The 9,549-nt window shown below is 50.6% G+C and overlaps 1 pseudogene; it reads right to left on the bottom strand.

Annotated features, from left to right (window-relative positions):
* Positions 1 to 6,453: 6,453 nt before the first annotated feature.
* On the bottom strand, positions 6,454 to 8,997 carry LOC142440837 (large ribosomal subunit protein uL3 pseudogene; annotated as a pseudogene).
* Between the last annotated feature and the right edge of the window lie 552 nt (positions 8,998 to 9,549).

Here is a 9,549-nt window from a genome sequence, read left to right as displayed (position 1 = left end):
GGAATTGAAAAGGCAGGATCTTGACCGCTCCGATGTCTCCCTTCACCCACTTTTCTGTTGTCTGTCCCTCAGGGAGGAGGTCACATGTAGATACTTGTAATCAGTTCCCTCTTTCCAATCCACCCTCCCACAACCCTCTCAGTATCACCACTCACAAATTATCAAGGTTTCTTGATGGATGGGGGAGCGGGGAGGGAGGGGAAAAATGAGGACTTGATGCCAGGGGCTTAAGTGGAGAGCAAATGTTTTGAGAATAACGAGGGCAATGAATGTACAAATGTGCTTTACACAATTGATGTATATATGGATTGTGATAAGAGTTGTATGAGCCCCTAATAAAACGATTTTTTAAAAAAGAAAAAAGGCAGGATCCCGAAGCCCACTGAGTGACTTTCTCTCCAGCAGCTTCTAGGTAGGCTGTGCCCCGTGAGGGGCCCTGAGGTGACTGTGTAAACCTGAAACTTCTTCTCTCAAAAAACTCACTTGGATCACAATCCAGGCTTCGAAGTGAATTCTTTCTCGCGCGAAGCCAAGGCCTGAGGTATATCTCTCCCAGGAGAGATCTAACAATAGTATCTCTTATTATATCATTAGGAGCCCAGGTGGTGTAGTGGACTGTGCATTAAGCTGCTAATCGCTAGGTCGGGGGTTTGAACTGACTAGCCCGTCCGTGGGAGAAATATGAGGTTGTCTATTTCTGTAAGGCAGTGGTTCTCAACCTTCCTAATGCCCCCACCCTTTAATACATTTCATGTTGTGGACACCTGCAACCATAAAATTATTTTCATTGCTACTTCATAACTGTAATTTTGCTATTGTGATGAATTGGTTGACCCCAGTGAAAGGGTTATTTGATCCCCAGAGGGGTCGCGACCCACAGGTTGAGAACCTCTACTGTAAGGATTTAAAGTCTCAAAACCCCAAAGGGGCAGTTATTTGTCCTATTGGGCTGGTATGAGTGGGAGTCAATAAAATGGTAGTTGGGTTTTTTTTCTGCATCAGTATCAGATGCTGGTGGCAATCTCAGTCATCCTGCATTGTGGTCTGGTTTGAACTCTGGTAGATCTGTGGGAAATGACTGCCCTGGTTTGAGGTGAGGGCCACGGTGCTTCAGTGGTAGATCTCTCATCGTCTTTCACCGGGAAGACCTGGGTTCGATTTGCAGCCAATGTGCCCCAGACTGTCAGTGAAAGTTTGTGCGTTGCTATGACACTGAGCAGGCTTCAGTGATACTTCCAGACTGAAATCGAATAAGGACTAAAGACCTGATTATCTCCATCCACACATCGACCTATGGCCCGCCACGGTTGGCTTCCCCTCCCAGCCCTGGATAGCACAGACTGGCATAGTTTGCTCCGCTTCCCATGAGGTGCCCATGAGAGGCTGACTCGACAACCACGGTCAAGATCAACAGCTTGATCTCTTTTCTGGGTCTACAGAAACAAGAACAATCTTCTAAAATGAGGTCACATTGCTATTTGGGACTGGGAAAATGCCTTTGTGACAAGGATTGTGGTCTGGATCCCAAAGGCGACTTTTAAACACAGCCACATAGCAACTCCGGAAACTGCCATAGTAGAAGCCAGGTTTAAAAAAGTTCTACTGACTTGCTCAAAGGAGGCCAGAGGTGGATGGGGGTGGGGTGGGGTGGGGAGGGAGACTCCTCTAAAAATGAACAAATTTGTTTCCTTACATATTTGTCATGTCTTTTGGTCCTGAAAGATAGGGGGGGGGAAAGCAGACGAGGAGATGAAACGGCGACTGACAGTCATCTTGTTGGTGTTCCCACAGCATCCCCTCCTTAGGCACTTGCTGCCATCTCATCCAACTCCACTCAGTATATTTTCAGCCAGCAATGATGCAGAAATGTCTGTGTACTCCAGTTTTATTGTAGTCGGGCAGCGTTTATGGGTTTGAATTTCAACTCAGCATGGCAGGACGTCTAGAAGCAATTATAACCAGCACCTGCTCTGTCTGTGCGGTGGGCAGGCAGTGACGGATCCCCAGCTTCTGGAACACTAGTGCCCCCTCCCAGCTCAGGATAATGATGGTGACACACGGCCTCCTTGTTGTCTGTGGGAGCTCTAGGAGCTCTCCTCTGAAACCTCATATTATTGGCATTTCTTTGAGTGAACACATCAAATTAGTGACTGTAAAGGAAGGCGTAGGAGATGATTATTGGTGACAAGAGAAGCCTCAACCACCTCCAGAGAGCATGTCTCCTAAGTGCAAAGTATGGAGAGGGAGGAAACAATTGACCACAAATGGAATAGGCTCTGAGTCTTGCCACACAATGTATGTGCGTGGTCACTGAGGCGCCAACATTATGGCTGGAGGACGGATATGGTTTGTGCAGCCGTGATTGCCATCCAGAACGTGCCGTGCTATTGTGAAAAATGATTTTTTATTCTGAGCAAATCTCTGCTTCCACTTGCTTTAATGCTTCGCCAGAGAGCCGGGGACTCTGGGAGGGGTGGGGACACACAGGGCTGGGCTGACCTCAGGAACTCATGTGTAAAGGGCTTTTTCTCACTTGGAAGCAGGCTGGGTTCACAGCTGTTCTTTCTGGTAAAGCTTGTGTCTGAACCTTGCCACGTCTGAGTCCGAAGAGGGAAATGAAGGTGACAAATGCTGCGAGGAGCCCAGTGCACATCTTGGCTATGGTCCTGCTTAAGTCTGTTTCATTTGAATCCCAGTTTTACCTTTCCTCCTTTCTGGGTTCCGAAGCATCAGATGGGTGCCAAACGCTTCCACGGACAACACTAAAGCTGAACAAGGTGGAGGCAGATGAAGAGCAACGGGAGGTTGGTGTTTGGGAGACTGAATACTTGGGCTTCCTAGGCCTGGCCAGCTGGTGGTTAGAGCCCTGTTTCAGATTCCACTGAAATCTCCTAGTGTCCAAGGACCAAGTGGCTCCTAAGTCCAGAATTTCTGTTACATGTCTCACCAAGGAGAAGCTAGGCCAAAATGCATTGAAGAATAAAGCAGGAGCTTGGCTTGTGAATCCACTCTCTGATTCTGAAATTTCAAAGGCTCCGTGCACAGACATTTCAACACTGAAATCACAGCAGGGAAAATCAAAGACTTGGGCTTCCTCCTTGCCCCTCTTTTAGGGCTTTTATGGTTTTCCAAGGCGCCTCCCAGAGCCGAGTGTTGTATAGGTCATGTTTAAAAATGTCGTAGTTCTGAGGGACTTGCTGTTCTGCTTTCTTTGGCAAGGAGACTCGGTTTCTTGTCTTGTGGCCAAACACAGAGCACAGATGTCTGTGGGCCCCCTCACTTTCCCCTGACCTTTGCTCTCTTCTCTGGATACCCTACTGACCTGTTCTCCCTTACAAGATCTGAACTGCTCACACACTTCGTTAAATTCTCATCCTAGCGAGAAGCATCTGAGCATCTTATTAGGGCCTGTATGAGTTCTGTTCTGGATGCCTATTTGTGTAACTTCAGGTCTCTGGCATGGAAACGTCCCATGCCCACAGACCCACACAGGTAATATAAACTCCAACAGTAGTTTAAGGTTTAAGGTGGTCACAGGGAACTCTGGGGCCCGTGTCTCCTGGTGAACCACACAGGCTGTCTAAAGGGGCTAGTTCCATCTCAATGTAGCCATGCAGGAATGTAGACCGGTTAGGTAGCAAGACAAGGGGTTGTTCCTCTCCATGCTTAGCGGCCCCCCTACGGGAGGTTGAAAGCCAATATGGGCTATGCCCAAGCCAGGAGAGCTTAATTGACGCCTCCCGGCTGAAAGACCTTAAAAGGCTGGAATCTGGAGACCACCGCCCCTTCCCTTCAGCTGCTTCTCTGCCTTCCACTCAGCAGGGCTGGGTGTGCAGTGTCATGAGGGGGCCCGTGTTCAGTTTAGTGTAATGCCGGAACCTTCTTCTCTCATGTATATAAATCCACTCGGATTACCAACCAGGCTTTGGTGTGAATTTCTTTCCAGTGTGTAGCCAAGGACCGAGACATTTCCCACCCGAGAAACCTAACAGACCCAGACTTACAATAAACCCATATTTTTATTTATAAGGCAAGAGGTGACCAGGTCTAGACAATAATGGTGAAGAGGACCCTGGGTTTGAGAAAGATTCTGAAGTAGAATCCATAACCCTTAGAAATATATTGGCCTTAGGGGAGGGGCAAAGAGGGCTGGATTGAGAAAGTCTCTGGCATCCAGTTCTGACTTGACTTCTGGATCCTGAATCCTTCAGGGCCATGACCTTGCCCTCCACCCAGACCTTCCAATAGCCATCTTCTCAGAGCCTTGTTAAGTTCTCATAATACATTACACCTGCCATCCTGTGAGCAGCTACCAAACCCAGGCACTTTTTTCAAAGACAAGCTCGCTCTCTCTACCCCTAAGAGCAGGTAGTTTGGGGATGATGGATATGAGATACCACAGAAGACAAATCTGTTATCTTCCATGGTGCACAAAACATGCTGTCACAACCAGGACTCGTGACAATCCCTCAGTTTCCTAAATTGCTTCACTGCTACTTTTTAATTAAGCCTCATTAGATTGTCATATATTGATAACAGGGATGACCCTGAGCTAGATGCATAAATTAAAGCTTTCCTCATCCTGTGCTTTTATATGAAAGTGTTAATTATTTTTGTCATTAGTGAGAATAATGGAGGGATGGAGCAATACCAAATGGAGTTTGACAACGTGTTGGTGTTTGCTGCTGCAAACGTGGTGCATGTCAGATACAATCCGTCACCCAGTGAATCTGCAATTAACACCAAGGGACAAAGGTAGGATTCCCTGTAATAAATAGCCTTCCTCACAGATGCTAATGGGGACCCAGCAGGACCCAATGTTGTGTTGTCGCAGTTGTACACGGGCCCTTAGAGGAGACAGAGCTGGTGTTTGAAACGAGTCTTGTTTTCCCCCAGTTGGAGCTCATCCACCCCAGGACGGTCCTATCCACTGCCAGGGACTCGCAGCTCCCCGTCCACAGGATGCAGCTACCTCTCCAGCTCCCAGATGCTCCCCCGTATGCAGGGCCTGGGACAGGACGTGGGGTGAGCAGTGGGCACTGGGCAACCTGGGGTCCCATCCAAACTGGCCCAGGGCGTGCACAATCCCACCTTGCAGGGCTCGTGGAGCGTGGCCTCTTTCCTCCTACAGTTGGCCCTCAACTCGCCCCAGAGCTGCTGCAGTTCCTTTAGCCTCGCCTGGAAGGTCTCTGAGGCCCAGTGGCCCCCCTGCAGGCCCCTCTGCCCCTCCTGCAGCCACAGTGGGCACACAGACCTCCTCCAGCCACCAGCCTTGTGAGTGTTGGTTCTGGGCACTAGTTTGTAAGCTTCGATCCCCCCTCTAGGTAATGGGCACAACAATGGATTTTTTTGTTTCAAGGAGAGAAACCATATACAGTCCTGAGTGGGGCCCAACTTTTGTAAATGGGAATAGAGACACTTAAAAAGGAAGGAAAAAAAAGGATTGACCTCCAATCCCTTCACCGGCAGGGACAAATGCTCTGGTCTCACTGTGTCCCCTAAAAACATCATGTCAAAATGTTTTCTTTTAAATTATGGACATCACTGCATTATAGTTACGACAGCCAAAGGTGGAAGACGCCTTTGAGTCCGTGGACAGATGGATGGACCAAGTCATTGAGTTCGAGTTCTAGAACGGAGTGGTGTCCTTTCATTAAAATAGGGGGATAAATGTCAGGTCACAAATTAACCTTGAAAAGACATGCTGGGAATGAAATAAATAAAATTCCCAACTCACTGCCATCCAGTCAACTCTGACTCATGGTAACCCTAAAGGGCAGAGTGGAACTGCCCCCACGGGTTCCGGGGATGGTAACTCTTTTACAGACATAGAAAGCTTCATCTTTCTCACAAGGCGCAGCTGGTGGACTTGCAGATCACAGTCCAATTCGTAACCACTACGCCAGCAGGGCTGCTGATAATGACATAAGCCAGACACAAAAGAACAGGTGTAGGACCGAGCCAAGTAGAGAAAGGGTGAGCACAGGCAAAGGCACAGAGGCAGGCAGATCGGAGATATATGGGTTCACGGTGTCACCCTTGAACGGGTTAGTGCCCTGTGATCCCACAACCCATTTAATTATTATTATTATTACTTTTCCTTTCCCTGCCTCTTTTTTATCTGATTACCATGTGTATCCCTGAATTTGGTCTGGTCCCTGCCATATTACCTGGTCCTCACCCCAGGAATGTTCATACAGTAGCTTTTCCCCTATGTCCCTTTTGCATTGTTTTTAAAGCTTTCCTCCGTGGACTCAATGTGTACTTGTCCTTTTGTGCTTGGTTTACTTCGCTTAGCATGCTTTCCTCCAGTTCTTCCCATGCAGTGATGTGCTTCAAATTTTCATCACTACTTTTTAGCGATGCGTAGTACTCCATTATATGTATGTACCACTTTTGTTCCCCCCACTGAAAAAGAAGTCTTTATTCTGATCCCACCAGCTGTACCATCTGTTATGTGCCTTCCTCCTTGACAATCTGGTCTTTCTTGAGTGGTCCCATGAAAGCTTTTTTCTCTTCCACGGTCTGGAAACGGCCATGGCCCAACTTGGAGGTGGTGTCGATGAACTTGAGGTCGATCTTCTCCAGGGCACGGCGCTTGGTCTGCACCAGCAGGGACTTGTGCAGAGTCAGCACCCGCTTCTTGGTGCCCACCATGCCGCCATTCAGCATAACAAAGTCATTGATCTCTTCCCCGTAGTGGACAAAGTCGCCCAGGGGGTTGTTGCTCTTGTTAGAGAGATCATAGTCGGTGGAGGCATTGTTCTTGATAAGCTTGCCGTCCTTGATGAGGTAGCCCTGGCCAATCGTATAGATCTTGTTGATCTCTGTGCAGTGGTGGTAGCCTTCCTGCCCAGCATGGGCCATCGAGAAGGCCACACGGGCGGGATGCCAGGCCCCGATACAAGCCACCTTGCGCAACCCTCGGTGGGTCTTTCGGGGCAGCTTCTTGGTGTGCCAACGACGGGTGACCACTTTGTAGCCTTTGCCCTTGGTCACCCCCTTGATGTCGATCATTTCATCCTGCTCGAACACCTGGTTCACTGGAACCAGCTTCTCTCGGGCCCAGTCCAGCTTCTCAGCCACGGAGCCCCCGTTCACCTGCATCTCCGTCAGGTGCGCCTTCTCCTGGCGCAGGAGGAGCAGGCGCGTCTGGGTGTGGGCGATGGCGCGCATGACCGGGCAGGACTTCTTCATGCTGCTAAAGTCTTTCTCGAGCTGCTTCTTACCCTCGTCATCCTGCCACTTCTTGCAGTACTGGGTGAAAGCCTTCTTCTTCGACTAGTGCCAGTTCTTGTAGAACCTCCGCTTGCACTCGTCGTCACTGATGTGTACCGCAAAGACTGTCTTGAAGGTCCGGAGGCCGCGAGGTGTCTCCACATAGCCCAGGATACCCACCTCCACCATGGGAGGGGTCTCCATGATGGTCACGGCCTCCACCACGTCCTTCTTGTTCACCTTGGAGCCTGGCCTGTCGACCTCGCGCACAATGTGGGTCATGCCGGCCTTGTAGCCCAGGAAGGCCGTCAGGTGGACCGGCTTGGTGGCGTCATCCTTGGGGAAGCTCTTCACCTTCCTGCCGTGCCGGCTGCTGCGCTTCTGAGGCAGGAAGCCCAGAGACCCATGCTGGGGCGCCAAGAACTTCCGGTGTGAGATTACATCGTTGATCCCCGCTGGTAGACTTACCCCAGCTTTTTAATCCAATTGTCAGGTGATGGAAATTTGGGTTGTTTCCAATTCCTTGCAATTGTGAACTGTGCCAATGAACTTTGGAGCACAGATGTCTGACCTTGGTTTGTTTCTTGCCCAGTAAGTGGGGGGGGGGGGTTTGCTGGGTCATATGGTAACTCTATTTCCATCTGTTTTAGATATCACCAGTAGACCTCTTTCTTACACACATATGAGTTTCCCTGGATTTGTATCACGTATGATGTGTCTGGGTCATTGTGTGTTCATGGTCTCTTTTAAGATAAGACTTGATCGATGTTTTCTTTACATTGTTTGTCCTGAAGGTCTCTTTTGTACCCTAAAACAAGGAGTCCAGGAGATGCATGGGACTTGATTGCTGAATGGGGGCAGGAGTGAAGAAATGGACCCAAAGGATGTCCATACCACTTCTGGGCTCTGCTCTGGAGCTGTTGTCCATAAAATGTTGGCACCTGTGGCCGAGGTTGCGGGCTGACCCCAGGCTTCTCTGGAAGAGGAGGGCTGCCTTCTGCTCCGGGATATGGGGGATGTCCGGAGGCTGAGGAAGGGGATCAGGTTGTGCTCAAGAGGCCCCTGGCATGGGAGTATACTGGCTCAGCTCTTCCTCTGCAGGGTCCCACAGAAGAGGTCCCTTGGCCTGGCCCCAATGCTAGACCCAGTTGCATACCTGCCCCTGAACTTGGAGGAGGCCCATCTCCTGCTCCAAGGGCTCGTGTCTGTGCAGCAGCCTCTCCATGCTCTCCAGATCCTTCCCAAGGTCCAGGACTCTAGCAAGGGCACCCTGTGGAGGACGGGCACATTACAGGCTTGGCCTCTGCCCTTCTGCCCAGGGTTCTCTTCGATCCTTTCTTCCTGGCTGGTCTTTGCCTTAGCCTCAGGCAGGTGACAGTGTCTGATTAGTGTCTGCACAGTGACACTGAGGGTGTTGGGGACAAGGCTGCTGATGGAAAACCAGTACCTAGCAGGGGTCCCAGGTCTTCCTGTCAATTCCCTTCCTGCATCCCTTCCATGGGGTCTCTGTCTCATAGGCCAGGTGTTTCTGAAACCGCATCAGCTTCCCTTTGTGGTCCCCAAGAGGGACAGGCTATTCCAGCTGCTGGCCCCAACCCTGGATCCAGTCGCTGTCCTGTGTGATGATGGGGACATGACTGCCCTGATGTTCATACTGCCTTGGCCCCAAGCAGTGACCCCGTCTCTTCCTCGGGCTATGCCAAGGAGTGAAATGCTTACCAAGCTCAGGGACAGCACAATAATTTTTCTTTCACCCAAGATGACAGGGCCCAGGCGCATCATTCTTCAGATCTAGGAAGTGGCTGGGCAGGGTCCATGGGTGGGTTCTTATGTGGAGGGTGCCCCTCACCCAACCCTGGGGCCCTGTCTACTCTGCCCATCAGGATGACAGTTGTCCACACGGGTCTGAGAATCAAGGGCCCTGGGCTCCAGTCCTAGATTTGCCCCTGGAAAAGCCATTAAACTCTCCACATCCGGTTCCACCGCAGGCTGCCCTTTGGCCCCTAGTGGGGCTGAAGGTCACTTGTAAAGGTAAAATGGGGTTCAGGTGGGGTGCCCTCTGACCTGGCTAGCAGCCCTGAGAAAGCCAGCAGTAATCAGAGAGGTGTGAAGCTTGTGTCGCTGACCTTCTCCCAGGGCTTCCACTCAAGCCGGCCGCTCATGTATCGTGCCAAGCAGGCCCTGAACCCAGGGGCCTGGCAGCACCCTGGCCTGCTCTCTCAGCGCAGCCTCCTGCGTAGTGGGAGGTGGGAGGTGGACCCAGCCCTGAGCACGGAGTGGGGAGCCAGTGGAGGGGCCTGAGGGCTGGGCTCCCATACCAGCTATGTGGAC

The sequence above is a fragment of the Tenrec ecaudatus genome, chromosome 1, assembly GCF_050624435.1.
Source record: "Tenrec ecaudatus isolate mTenEca1 chromosome 1, mTenEca1.hap1, whole genome shotgun sequence".
Taxonomy (NCBI): Eukaryota; Metazoa; Chordata; class Mammalia; order Afrosoricida; family Tenrecidae; genus Tenrec; species Tenrec ecaudatus.
The sequence above is the reverse complement of the archived record's forward strand: the minus strand, read 5'-3'. Positions and strand labels throughout refer to the sequence as shown.